The sequence below is a fragment of the Oncorhynchus masou genome, chromosome 23 (assembly GCF_036934945.1).
Source record: "Oncorhynchus masou masou isolate Uvic2021 chromosome 23, UVic_Omas_1.1, whole genome shotgun sequence".
Classification (NCBI taxonomy): Eukaryota; Metazoa; Chordata; class Actinopteri; order Salmoniformes; family Salmonidae; genus Oncorhynchus; species Oncorhynchus masou.
The window spans coordinates 26767819-26780947 of NC_088234.1; the positions used below are offsets into that span (position 1 = coordinate 26767819).

A 13129-nucleotide genomic window follows, 5' to 3' on the forward strand; every position below is an offset into this window, starting at 1 on the left:
AGCCACGAACAGGCTGTAAACGTTTGTGACGGTCTTAGGGGCCAAGCCAAATTTCTTCAGCCTCCTGTTGCGCCTTCTTCACCACACTGTCTGTGTGGGTAGACTCTTTCAGATTGGTCAGTGATGTGTATGCTGAGGAACTTCAAGCTTTTTAATAGCTCCTCCACTTCGGCCCCATCGGTGTGGATGGGGTGCTCCCTCTGCTGTCTCCTAAAAACCACGATCAGCTGCTTTGTTTTGATGACATTGAGGGAGATGTTTTCCTGGCACCACTCCGCCAGGGCCCTCACCTCTTCCCTGTAGGTTGTCTCGTCGTTGTTGGTACTCAGGCCTATCGCTGTTGCATCATCTGCAAAAATATATGAATTGAGTTGGAGACGTGTGCGGCCACGCAGTCATAGTTGAACAGGGAGTACAGGAGGGGGTTGAGCTCGCATCCTTGTGAGGCCCCTGTGTTGAGGATCAGCATAGTGGAGGTGTTGTTGCCGACCTTCACCACCTGGGGATGGTCGTTAGGAAGTTCAGGACCCAGTTGCACAGGACGGGGTTCAGAGCCAGGGCTTCGAGCTTAGTGATGAGTTTGGAGGGTACTATGGAGTTGAAGGCTGCGCCAACATCTGATGAACAGCATTCTTACATAGGTATTCTTCTTGTCCAGACGGGATAGGGCAGTGTGCAGTGCGATGGTATGCAAATTGCAGAGGGTCGAGGGTGCCGGGTAAGGTGGAGGTTATATGATCCTTAACTAGCCTCTCAAAGCAATTCATGATGACAGAATTGAGTGCTATGGGGCGATAGTCATTTAGTTCAGTTCCCTTCACTTTCTTGGGTACAGGAACAATGGTGGCCATCTTGAAGCATGTGGGGACAGCAGAATGGGATAGGGAGAGATTGAACATGTCCGTAAACACACCAGCCAGCTGGTCTGCACATGCTCTGAGGACGCGGCTAGGGATGCCGTCTGGGCCGGCAGCCTTGCGAGGGTTAACGCACTTAAATGTCATACTCATATCGGCCACGGAGAACGAAGGCTCACAGTCCTTGATGCGGACAAAGGTGTTTAGCTTGTCCGGTAGCAAGACGTCATGGCTGGTTTTCCCTTTATAATCCGTGACTGTCTGGAGTCCCTGCCACATACGTCTTATGACTGAGCCGTTGAATTGCGACTCCACTTTGTCTCTGTACTGACGTTTGAAGCGGTGGATGGTTTGCACACCTACTGAGTCAGACTAAAAGTCCACTCCGAATACCTCTTCTCTGCTGGTGGTGTTTTGAAGCAGGCTTTGGAATAAGTGGATCTGCCTAGGAGGGTACGGACAAAGGATCCAATTCAGGAAAGTTGTATTTCTGGTCGAAATGCTGGTTAGGTACCGCTGCTCTGATATCTAAAAGGTTTTTCCGGCTGTATGCAATAATACTAAAAATTATCTGAGCTAATAAATGTGGGAAATAACTTTTTTTAATTAATTTTTTTAAATAGGGCAGAGTTGCTTGGGAGCCAGATGTCTATCGGCACCCTCGTTGGAATTACTGCCACATTTCCTTTTCCTCAGCCAGCCAGACGAGTAACGAACGGCAAAATCACTAGCTTATGTCAAACGAATATCCCTCATAGTAGAAAAGTTGACAATCTATTGGTCAGCATGTTCTGTGCAAGAAAGAAATTCCTATTCCAAACTCTGGGACAGTTGTGGGAATATAGATCCCAAATTCATACAACTACTAGGCTTCATAACATTTTTTATTTACTTTTAATAATGAGGCTGATGCAAGAGATCAGAATGTTTTGCTTAATGTTTATGAACTATTATTTCTTCACATTTTAAGTAAGCAAACATTCATTCCATAATGCAACCACAGTAGTCAAACGCGAACGGTTTCATGTGACAGAGATGAAAATATCCGTTAGAAATGTATAAATAGGGGAGGTCTAAAGATACAACTAGCATGGGTTGCTAACATGACTAGAATTATGCATTTCGCTGCTGGACAATGAAAGAAAGTTTATTTGAAAACCATTAAGAGCATGAGAGAAATAGGCTACTGGTTTAATTAGTATATTGAAGTCTAAAATAATTGCCTTAACATTTCTATGGTCAGATTTTACTTTGAAGCAAGGTAAGACGTCTCATAATGAAGTAAAATGTTTTGGTTTCAAACAATTAAGTATAAGTTTTCAAAATGCATAATGCCTCCAGCTCATTGCAAAGTGGTGTGTGATGTGCTGAAGCCTGCCTACCGTTGTCTTTATGCACTTGAATGGCGAATGTGAAGCGCACTTTAATTAATACAAATAGTAGCTTTTTAAATTGTGGCCATCAAAAATGTTTTAACAATTTTAAAAATGCAATCGCGTGTTATGCAATGATTGGGCTTATAAAAGCACGTTTCACACCAGAACCAACAAATGAGCTGTTTGAGCAGCTTCACACTATCTGACCAATTTTCCCACTCATAAGCTCTGTATATGTATGCTATGCAAATGGGTTGAACATAATGACTAATACACACTCACCAATTTAATTCCACAAATTAACATAGAAGCATGACCGGTCAAATGTATTTCCATCGGCTGGTATTTCCACCAATGAACAGGCTAAAAAGCATCACTTTGCAATGGGATTCTTTCTCCCGGTCAATTGGACAGCAGTAGTTTCATTTATTGGCTTTATATTTTTTTTTTAATTGGGGGGGGGGGGGCTATTACTGGCTAACGGAAACCATGGTGTGTGTGTGTGTGTGTGTGTGTGTGTGTGTGTGTGTGTGTGTGTGTGTGTGTGTGTGTGTGTGTGTAAGTCTGCATGCGTGTGTGCATGCGCGTGTGGTCATTGACAGCAGACAACCTCGAGTCTGTTCAGACAGGGCTCAATTATTCCAGCAGAGCAGAGGCAGGGGTGTGTGTGAGTGATTCCAACTGCTGTTTGTAATTACCAAAACAATGTGTTGTTAATGAATCAAAACAGTGTATTGTGAGAAGATGTTTCAACTTTTCCTATGCTGAAGAGGACATCTCACTACATCAGTTTTGGGTTAAGAGTAAAGTAAATAACAGGGGGGGATACATGCATTGAGACATTTCAGTATGCACAAGACATTCCCCACTCAGTGAGAGCTAGGCCAACAACACTGAAGCCTATCCCCAAGCCTACTCATTCCAGTCAATGAGGCAATCAGCAATGTATTTTGTTTACCACGTTATTACTTGTCAATCAGAACTGAGAAGAACGTCATGATTACAAAAACACAGATCCCACCCCTGAACTGCAAATCCTTTCCCAGACACATTAGGCAGCAACCCGCAAAATGTCACCGATGTGCACAGTTCAAGGGGAAAATATATATTAGCTTATTATAACACTTTGCCAGAAGGCCTCATCATCTGCAATTTGCAGCAAAAATGGAAAACAAACCTGTCTACGCAAATGGAAGAAATGATGCGGCCATCCAGCAGAATGGGCAAACAAGACGAGAGAAAATCCACGACTGGGCAAAGAGCGATTAAACGCAGTCCAGGACCACCTGTTCTTAAGTGCAGGCAACCTGTTGACAGAAGTCTGATTGAACTCCTGATTTTTTTCCCTGCTCTGGGTAACCAAGTGCATCAAGACTAATATATTGCACAGCTCAGGTTGGCTAGGCTAATGCATTAACTTAGCCAACCTGGAAAATAAGCATAGTCTTCACTGAATTACGAGTGGTTCACATCTTTCTAGTTCTTGACAGAGAGAGGGGAAATATGACAGGACTTTCCCCGCAATGACTGACGAACAGACACCTTTTCATATCAGTCGGATGGGTCAATAGTCAATATTTCTGACGTGTGCGACAAAGCAAGAGAGTCGCAGCGAAATATGTCATTCAGTCTAAAAAAGATAGCCTGTAACCTACCACTGACATGAACAATGATGATAAGACAGTCTTCTCCTGTAATACCGCAATTCACGAACATACAGTGAAACATAGGCCTACAACAGCCATGGTTGATTTCTGTGTATGATCATGTCAAATTGCTAAATATTCATTCAAGAAACAGGAAAGATCCCAGGTCCTAGTAAATTGTCAGATTTCACACCAGAGCATTGTCTGTTTCAACAGACAGAGCATATGCAACAGTCGAGAGAGAAGGCGGCAGAAAAATCCATTCTATGCACCACAAGTCGTAAACCTCCCACGCACCAATTCGATGAAAAGGTGTGTCAAAAGTGATGAGTTTTTCCAAGGCCAAAGCAATTTCATGTTGCATCTCAGGCAGGCATAAGAGCACAAAAACACAGATCATCAGCACAAGTTCAATCCAATAGGCTACAACACAGTGCACAAATTAGTATGCAAGAGCACAATGTTTCAATGCCTATTTGTGGCTTTCCAAGTGTAGTTCTCCCTTCACTACCAGCTATAGAAGGAGAAGACATGCAGACTGCCAGTTGGAGTCAAAAGGACTTTGTGAACAGGGTCTGAGTGACACTGACATGGGGTTGGTCCACTGACTAAATAGGAGGGTCATTTGAATGACAAATGGCTGGGTCATTCCATATTATTTCATCAAGCCATGACGACCACCATCACAGATTGTTCTGAAATATTTTGTTGAAATCTAATTTGATCTCAGAAATTAAGCTAATTAATTGCACCCAAATTGGCCATTTGACTGGACTGAGCAGGTGAATCCAGGTTAGTGAATAATTTGCTTTAAATTTTAATGGGCTGATGGTGCCTGCATCCGATGGTCGGTCTCAGTGGAAGGAGAGAGCAGCAGACTGAGGGCCCACCTCTCATCTCCCCTCCGCTCTCCATTTCCTCCGCTGACACTGACCAAAAAGGGACACTGTGTTCCAGAGATGGCGAAACTCGAGTTGCACCACATTATTTCTGCCTCACGCACAAAATCATGTTGTTACTCCTATAAACACAGAAAGTGACATATCCCTCGACATTAAAAAAGACCCACGCCGCTAATAACAACAACCAACGCTAGCATATCGATACACTGTCCTACTCATTCATTACAGCTGTAGTGCTGGTTGTAGCGCAAGTGGAAGGAGGAAGAATGTGCATTTTATGGCTTATATATAAGTGTTGAAATTGTGTAAGAAATTAAACATGAACTTACTCATAAAACCAGCAGCTCTTCGTTGTATTCGTTGACAGCCTTTCTAGTCATGGTTTTAAAAGTTTAGAAATCTCACAGCATCAACTTTGCTGTAGCTTTCTTTTACACCTACTACGTTACTGCAGACACGGTAACCTGAGCCATGCGATTGACCAGCGGTAGGCCTATAGTGCACTTGATTTGCTCTCCGGGACTGACGGGGAAGGCAGAGTTTGCACCTTCAGACACATGAAATGGTTAAAAATCTGAAAACTCCAGGGCAGCTGAGTCGGGTGCACCTACCGTCAACAGCGCTAGAAAAATAAAACTAAAATAGAAACAAGACTTTATCGTTGGGTTAACAGATCTGTTTGGCGATCAACTAGAATATTATATGAATCCTATATATTCAAATTGTCAATTTCCGTGCAATCAATTAGCTTAATTTCTCAGGAGACCAAATTATACTAAACAAAAATATAAACGCAACATGTAAATTGTTGTCCCCATGTTTCATGAGCTGAAATAAAAGAACTCAGAAATGTTCCATACAGACAAAAAGCGTATTTCTCTCAAATGTTCTGTACAAATTTGGTTTACATCCCTGTTGGTGAGCAGTACTCCTTTGCCAAGATGATCCATCCACCTCACAGGTGTGGCATATCAAGAAACTGATTAAACAGCATGATCATTACACATGTGCACCTTGTTTTGTCACAACACAACGCCACGATGTCTCAAATGTTGAGGGAACACGCAATAGGCATGCTGACTGCAGAAATGTCCACCAGAGCTGTTGCCAGAGAATTTAATGTTCATTTCTCTACCATAAGCCGCCTCTGTCATTTTTAAAGAATTTGGCAGTACGTCCAACCGGCATCACAACCGCACCCAAAAGTAGGATTCTTGCTCTGTGTGACATTCTAGGACAGCTTTGTTTACAACTGAAAGTCTAGCACTGTGAAATATAGCACTGCCACGTTTTTGTTTAACTTTCACGTAATGTCAAACACATTCCCCCAACATATCCAACAGCAGACATGCTTTACATACAAGTCTGATAAAGGATTTGCGCTGTGGTGTGTGACGTCATCTGCTGCCTGTGAAGGCTGTGTGTTGGCTGTAGGAGCTACAGAATAAATACAAGGCTCGTCCTATTGACCATCTGCCTGACATATGACTATCAGCAGATAGACGAGGGAGCGAGGGAAAAAAAAACATCTTGGCCATCTGTCTGACTTATGACGACTATCAGCAGGAGGGAGTGTGAGACTGAGAAAATGAGATAGAAAAGGAGAGGGAAGAGAGAACAGCCAAAATAGTCTTGGAAAAAGCTTGATTGCAATATTTATTATACAATGGCTCTGCTGCCATTACAATGCTTGTGGTGGTCCTTGACAGATAAAGTACAGGTCCTTGGAATCAGACAGAGGTAGCTGAGGGGTGAAGGAAAGCTCAGCTGAAATGTCACAAGACTCACTGCCTCCTTCCTCGAGTGTGACGGGCAGCCAGACAAAAAGCATTCTTTCCACAGGGAGCTGGAAAAACTCACTGCACTCGCTAACTACAGCAATAGACAAAATGGTCCCAGATCCATTGAAAGTTGAGGACAAAGACTACAGTAGAGACATGCGAGTCATAAAGGAAATGAACAAGTCCCCTGATTCTTTCTATCATGCTTTAGCAAAGTTGGAGAACTATCTCCATTTATAAACTACTTCCTGACTGTGTGTGAGGTGCACACGTCCTGTTTTAAAAACAAAATACCCTCATATGAACTCTTGCTATAAGTCAATTATAAGACTGAAGTCATTCATACTGTACTTCTCATCTGCTTCCCAAATAACGATCCACGATCTCTATTTCCACTACCCACATATGAGATGGCAAAATGCACTCTGCCCCTGTTCACACTATGGACCTAAACTGTGTGACGTATATAAATGGTGTCATATTTCTCTTTCACATGTGAAGTCCTACCTAAGTAGCTGCAGTACCAATGAACTATTACTTTTCCTCTACCCACAATGCCTAGTAGTGGTGCCTGGTAATCGTTGAGCCCAATCTGAATTGGACTGCTTGTGTAAAAGCAGCCAAAGACAAACACCCACCTGGGGCACATAACCCAGTTTAGAACACTGAAATGGGGAAAAATGTACTCCAACACCCTCACAACTTCTCACAAAAGACATGTAGTTAGTACATGTCTGTTGTGAGAAAGCAGCATTTCAGTGCATTCCAGGGGTTGGGCTGAAAAGATGTGCAAGCTACAAATCTGAATAGATTGAAACATTTTTGCATAGTGCGTTATTTCCCATGCTCTGAGACAAGTCAGATCATGTTCCTCCCTCACAAGAGTGAGGGAATACTGTGTCACAAACTGCATTGATATTTGCTACCCTAATGGAAACCTAAATGTGGCTACAGTACCCGTGGTGAAATACCATCCTTTTTGCCCTGCTGGGACAGATGCCACAGACTGGCACAGAGATGCCATGGCAAACACACACTTGGAAGGACGCATGGAGGTGGGAAGTAAGGAATGACACTGATTCATATTGTCAGTGCAGCGCCTCAGTTGCTTGCTGGCAATCAGTCAAGTGCTGAGCCACAGATATGTGAGCACTTTGACTTGCACTCAGTGACAGACAGTGCACATGGACAGGAACCTATACAGAGCTTCAGACAGACATTCAATTAGGCACAAGGTTAGCAGTGTGGTTAAGGTTAACCTAAGGTTAGGTTTAAAATCTTCAATTAGAGAGAATCTAGAAATAGGCGGGTTTATGACTGTGGCAATAACACATGTCCTCTGCAAGGAGTCAGGGTCACACAATGCAGACATTACACAGTCAGTCACAAAGGTCATTGGGGATATAGGTCTAGTAAACACACTAAGGCCCACACTTTGAATAATGTAGTAGAGGATTATTCTGGAATTACTAGGCTACTACAAATGCTCTGCATGTTTGTTTTTAGTTCCATTTACAGCATAAAAAAAAATACATATTATTTTGGCAGTCAGATTCAGTGGAGAATATAGCATTGTTAGCAGAAAATAAGGAAATACCCTAGGTTGGTTACAAGTCAGTCTGATTGTTAGACTTGATCTTTGAGAGAAAGAATTTCATGTTGAAAAAGCAATATGTATTTCAATAGATATTTTAAAAGAAAAACGCTGGTTTTGCCTGACAATAAATAGTCTTTCGAGAGTGTTGACACCCAAACACCTGCAACGTTTGATAAGAGTACAAGAGAACCGATCCGTCATCGTATATGAGGGTCTCGACTACAGGGTTCGGGGGAAGAATTATGTTCCAACTGTTGCATCTTTGCCTACGACTTAAAAGTACTTCAACTTCCGATCACTCATGACAGCGTCTGAAAACAAAACATTCCACTCTCAATAAGAGACTCAAAATGTGTTAAGTTTGCGCAGGGAAATACAATTACGCTGCCCGTCTTACTGTTGCGCAGTAAAAAACTACTATGCCACCACAGCTCTTGCAATATATTCACGCAAAGTACTTAAAATTTGAAATGTCTAAAAAAATATCATATCGTTCAACTGCGTCATGACAAAGTAACATTTCGTCCACATGTATTGATAAACTTAAAGCGCCTAAACCAACCCCCCAAAACGTGATTTGTTTCCCCAAGCAAGAGAGGCAGGCTGCAATACTTACCAGCTCTTTACAACACTATAAGAGACAATGTTGTCATGTAGGCAACTTGCAGCTTTCACCCGCTAGAGCTATTCCGTTCGTGTTTTACATGACCAAATCCACCACTGAAGGCACAAAGTGGGTGCACTTCGATAATATCTGAAAACTTTGTTTCCCACTTGTTCGCGACACTGTTTTATCGGGAGCTGTCGGTGCAAGCATGCGCCATGTTCGTGTTTTGTCAGCTACTTTGGTGGGCTAGTCTTGGTTTGTTTAGACCGCTGCTTGAGACAGAATGGAACCGCCCAGAGAATAATGACTGGCGCTCAAACCAGTATTCTGCCAGCAGCACACACAATGACGTCGTATTCGTATGGTAATGTGGAAAACTTCAAAATAAAAGCCTGCATTTCAAAACTTTGCAATGTGGATAACTCATACAAATTATAATGCATTTTAATCAGTGGTCACTTTCATTGTGCCAACAAGAAAATGCAATAAGTAATAATAAAAACATAGTGTTTTAAAAACATAAAGAGCAATAATGAAGGAATGCAATGTTGACACTGGTGTGTTGAGACGACTGGGCTGTAGAGAGAACTTTTCTACCTGTCTCAGCTCAAGTGGGGTGGAAAATACTCAGTAGGGTCTCCACTAATCAAATATGGTTAGTTTTGGAGGTGGACTGTGTCCCATGGCCTGCTAATGGCTTTTCACTCCACCCTCTCTATAGCTTCGAAAGCAATACACTGTAATAAACTGTACATGAGATACATATTGGCTTGAAGAGAGAAAAAGTTTCTAGCTGTCTCAGTTAAAGTGGAGTGGGAAATACTTAGTGAGGTCTCTACTAACCAAATATGGTTAGTTTTGGAGGGGAACTGTGTCGTAGATATCCAGCAGCACTTCGTTCTCCACCCCGTCAATAGCCCACTATGCAATACACTGTACAATATTGTACATGGGATATATATTGGCTTGCAGAGAGATAACTTTTCTACCTGTCTCAGCTAAAGTGGGGTGTGAAATACTCAGTAGGATCTCTACTAACCGAATATGGTTAGTTTTGAATGAGCACTGTGTTCTAGACATACTGAGCTAAACGACTACCGCCCCGTAGCACTCACTTCCGTCATCATGAAGTGCTTTGAGAGACTAGTCAAGGACCATATCACCACCCTACCTGACACCCTAGACCCACTCCAATTTGCTTACCGCCCAAATAGGTCCACAGACGATGCAATCTCAACCACACTGCACACTGCCCTAACCCATCTGGACAAGAGGAATACCTATGTGAGAATGCTGTTCATCGACTACAGCTCGGCATTTAACACCATAGTACCCTCCAAGCTCGTCATCAAGCTCGAGACCCTGGGTCTCGACCCCGCCCTGTGCAACTGGGTACTGGACTTCCTGACGGGCCGCCCCTAGGTGGTGAGGGTAGGCAACAACATCTCCACCCCGCTGATCCTCAACACTGGGGCCCCACAAGGGTGCGTTCTGAGCCCTCTCCTGTACTCCCTGCTCACCCACGACTGTGCGGCCACGCACGCCTCCAACTCAATCATCAAGTTTGCGGACGACACAACAGTGGTAGGCTTGATTACCAACAACGACGAGACGGCCTACAGGGAGGAGGTGAGGGCCCTCGGAGTGTGGTGTCAGGAAAATAACCTCACACTCAACGTCAACAAAACTAAGGTTGATGATTGTGGACTTCAGGAAACAGCAGAGGGAACACCCCCTTATCCACATCGATGGAACAGTAGTGGAGAGGGTAGTAAGTTTTAAGTTCCTCGGCATACACATCACAGACAAACTGAATTGGTCCACTCACACAGACAGAATCGTGAAGAAGGCGCAGCAGCACCTCTTCAACCTCAGGAGGCTGAAGAAATTCGTCTTGTCACCAAAAGCACTCACAAACTTCTACAGATGCACAATCGAGAGCATCCTGGCGGGCTGTATCACCGCCTGGTACGGCAACTGCTCCGCCCACAACCGTAAGGCTCTCCAGAGGGTAGTGAGGTCTGCACAACGCATCACCGGGGGCAAACTACCTGCCCTCCAGGACACCTACACCACCCGATGTTACAGGAAGGCCATAAAGATCATCAAGGACAACACCCACCCGAGCCACTGCCTGTTCACCCCGCTATCATCCAGAAGGCGAGGTCAGTACAGGTGCATCAAAGCTGGGACCGAGAGACTGAAAAACAGCTTCTATCTCAAGACCATCAGACTGTTAAACAGCAACCACTAACATTGAGTGGCTGCTGCCAACACACTGTCTCAACTCCAGCCACTTTAATAATGAGAATTGATGGGAAATGATGTAAAATATATCACTAGCCACTTTAAACAATGCTACCTAATATAATGTTTACATACCCTATAGTATTCATCTCATATGTATCCGTATATACTGTACTCTATATCATCTACTGCATCCTTATGTAAAACATGTATCACTAGCCACTTTAACTATGCCACTTTGTTTACATACTCATCTCATATGTATATACTGTACTCGATACCATCTACTGTATCTTGCCTATGCTGCTCTGTACCATCACTCATTCATATATCTTTATGTACATATTCTTTATCCCCTGTGTATAAGAAATTAGTTTTGGAATTGTTAGTTAGATTACTTGTTGGTTATTACTGCATTGTCGGAACTAGAAGCACAAGCATTTCGCTACACTCGCATTAATTAACATCCGCTAACCATGTGTATGTGACAAATAGAATTTGATTTGATTTGATTTGACCTTTCCACATTTAAATCAGCCCAAGGCCAGCATTGACATGTGCCAAAAGTTGCATCAGATCAATCGCTTGGCCTGACAAATAAAATATCTTCGACGTAGTATCCTAGTACAATTATGTTGCAATAGGTTTATATCATCCCAATTATGCATAGCCTTCCAACAATTGTCTTAAACCCACGTTGGTCGCAATCAATCCAAAGGTTTGCCTCTTGGAAACAGGTTTTGGACTGATTCATGGATCATAGCCCATCTCTCCAAATTGTAATTTGTGAGAAGATTATTACTTGGCCTTTGTCTTATTAGAAACGTAAATGTTTAGCATTTGACTTCCAAACATTAAAGGCAGGCTTGACATCCTTTTCAAGCAAATTATTACAAAGGGAGAAGTACCACACACATTCAGTAAATGTGCAGTAATACTCAGTAGACAAACAAATTTGGACTCGCACTCCAGATATTCTTGTACTTTATGTTTCTTGTGTAAGGTCAAAAGTTACCACTGTAATTCGAAACCCTGTATCCTCATCTTATTTTATTGATCTTCCAGCAGTTGGCAATGAGAGGTTGACCTACAGATTGAGCTCAGTAATCTGTCATTCGGGGATAACCAACAAATGCAGTTTTAAGAATAATAAGTGTTAAGTAAAAGATAGATAAGATTTATTTTTTATATTTTTTTAATTAAAAAATTTAAAAATTAAAGAACAGCAGTAAAATAACAGTAGGGAGGCTATATACAGGGGTTACCGGTACAGAGTCAATGTGCGGGGGCACAAGTTCGTCAAGGTAATTTAGGTTATATGTACATGTAGGTAGAGTTAAAGTGACTATGCATAGATAATAAACAGGGAGTAGCAGCAGTGTAAAGCGGGTGGGAGTGGCAATGCAAATTGTCTGGGTAGCCATTTGGTTAGCTGTTCAGGAGTCTTATGGCTTGGGGTAGAAGCTGTTAAGAAGACTTTGGAACTAGACCGCTTGCCATGCGGTAGCAGAGAGAACAGTCTATGACTAGGGTGGCTGGAGTCTTTGACAATTTTTAGGGCTTTCCTCTGACACCGCCTGGTATAGAGGTCTAGGATGGCAGGAAGCTTGGCCCCAGTAATGTATTGGGCTGTACACACTACCCTCTGTAGCGCCTTGTGATCGGAGCCCGAGCAGTTGCCATACCAGGCAGTGATGCAACCAGTCAGTAAGCTCTCGAGGGTGCAGCTGTATAACTTTTTGAGGATCTGAGGACCCATGCTAAGTCTTTTCAGTCCCCTGAGGTGGAATAGGCTTTGTTGTGCCTTCTTCACGACTGACTTGGTGGACTACAGGAGGGGACTGAGCACACACCCCTGAGGGGCCCCCGATAGGATCAGTATGGCGGATGTGTTGTTACCAACCCTTACCACCTGGGGGCGGCCCATTGCAGAGGGATGTGTTTAGTCCCAGGGTCCTTAGCATAGAGAGGAGCTTTGAGGCCACTATGGCATTGAACGCTGAGCTGTAGTCAATGAATAGCATTCTCACATAGGTGTTCATTTTGTCCAGGTGGGAAAGGGCAGTGTGGAGTACAATAGAGATCTCATCATCTGAGGATCTGTTGGGGCGGTATG

The 13129-nt window shown here is 43.2% G+C and overlaps 1 protein-coding gene across 5 annotated transcripts in view; it reads right to left on the minus strand.

Annotated features, from left to right (window-relative positions):
• LOC135510647 (DENN domain-containing protein 4C-like) overlaps positions 1-9054 on the minus strand; it is a 74779-nt gene extending 65725 nt beyond the window's left edge. For 4 of the 5 annotated variants that reach the window (XM_064931735.1, XM_064931734.1, XM_064931732.1 and 1 more), the window contains exon 1: positions 8776-9054. The gene's annotated coding sequence lies outside the window, so the exon portion shown is untranslated. Of the gene's footprint in view, positions 1-6569; positions 6940-8775 lie in introns of those variants that run through there. The other variant, XM_064931733.1, reaches the window with a different exon arrangement.
• Between the last annotated feature and the right edge of the window lie 4075 nt (positions 9055-13129).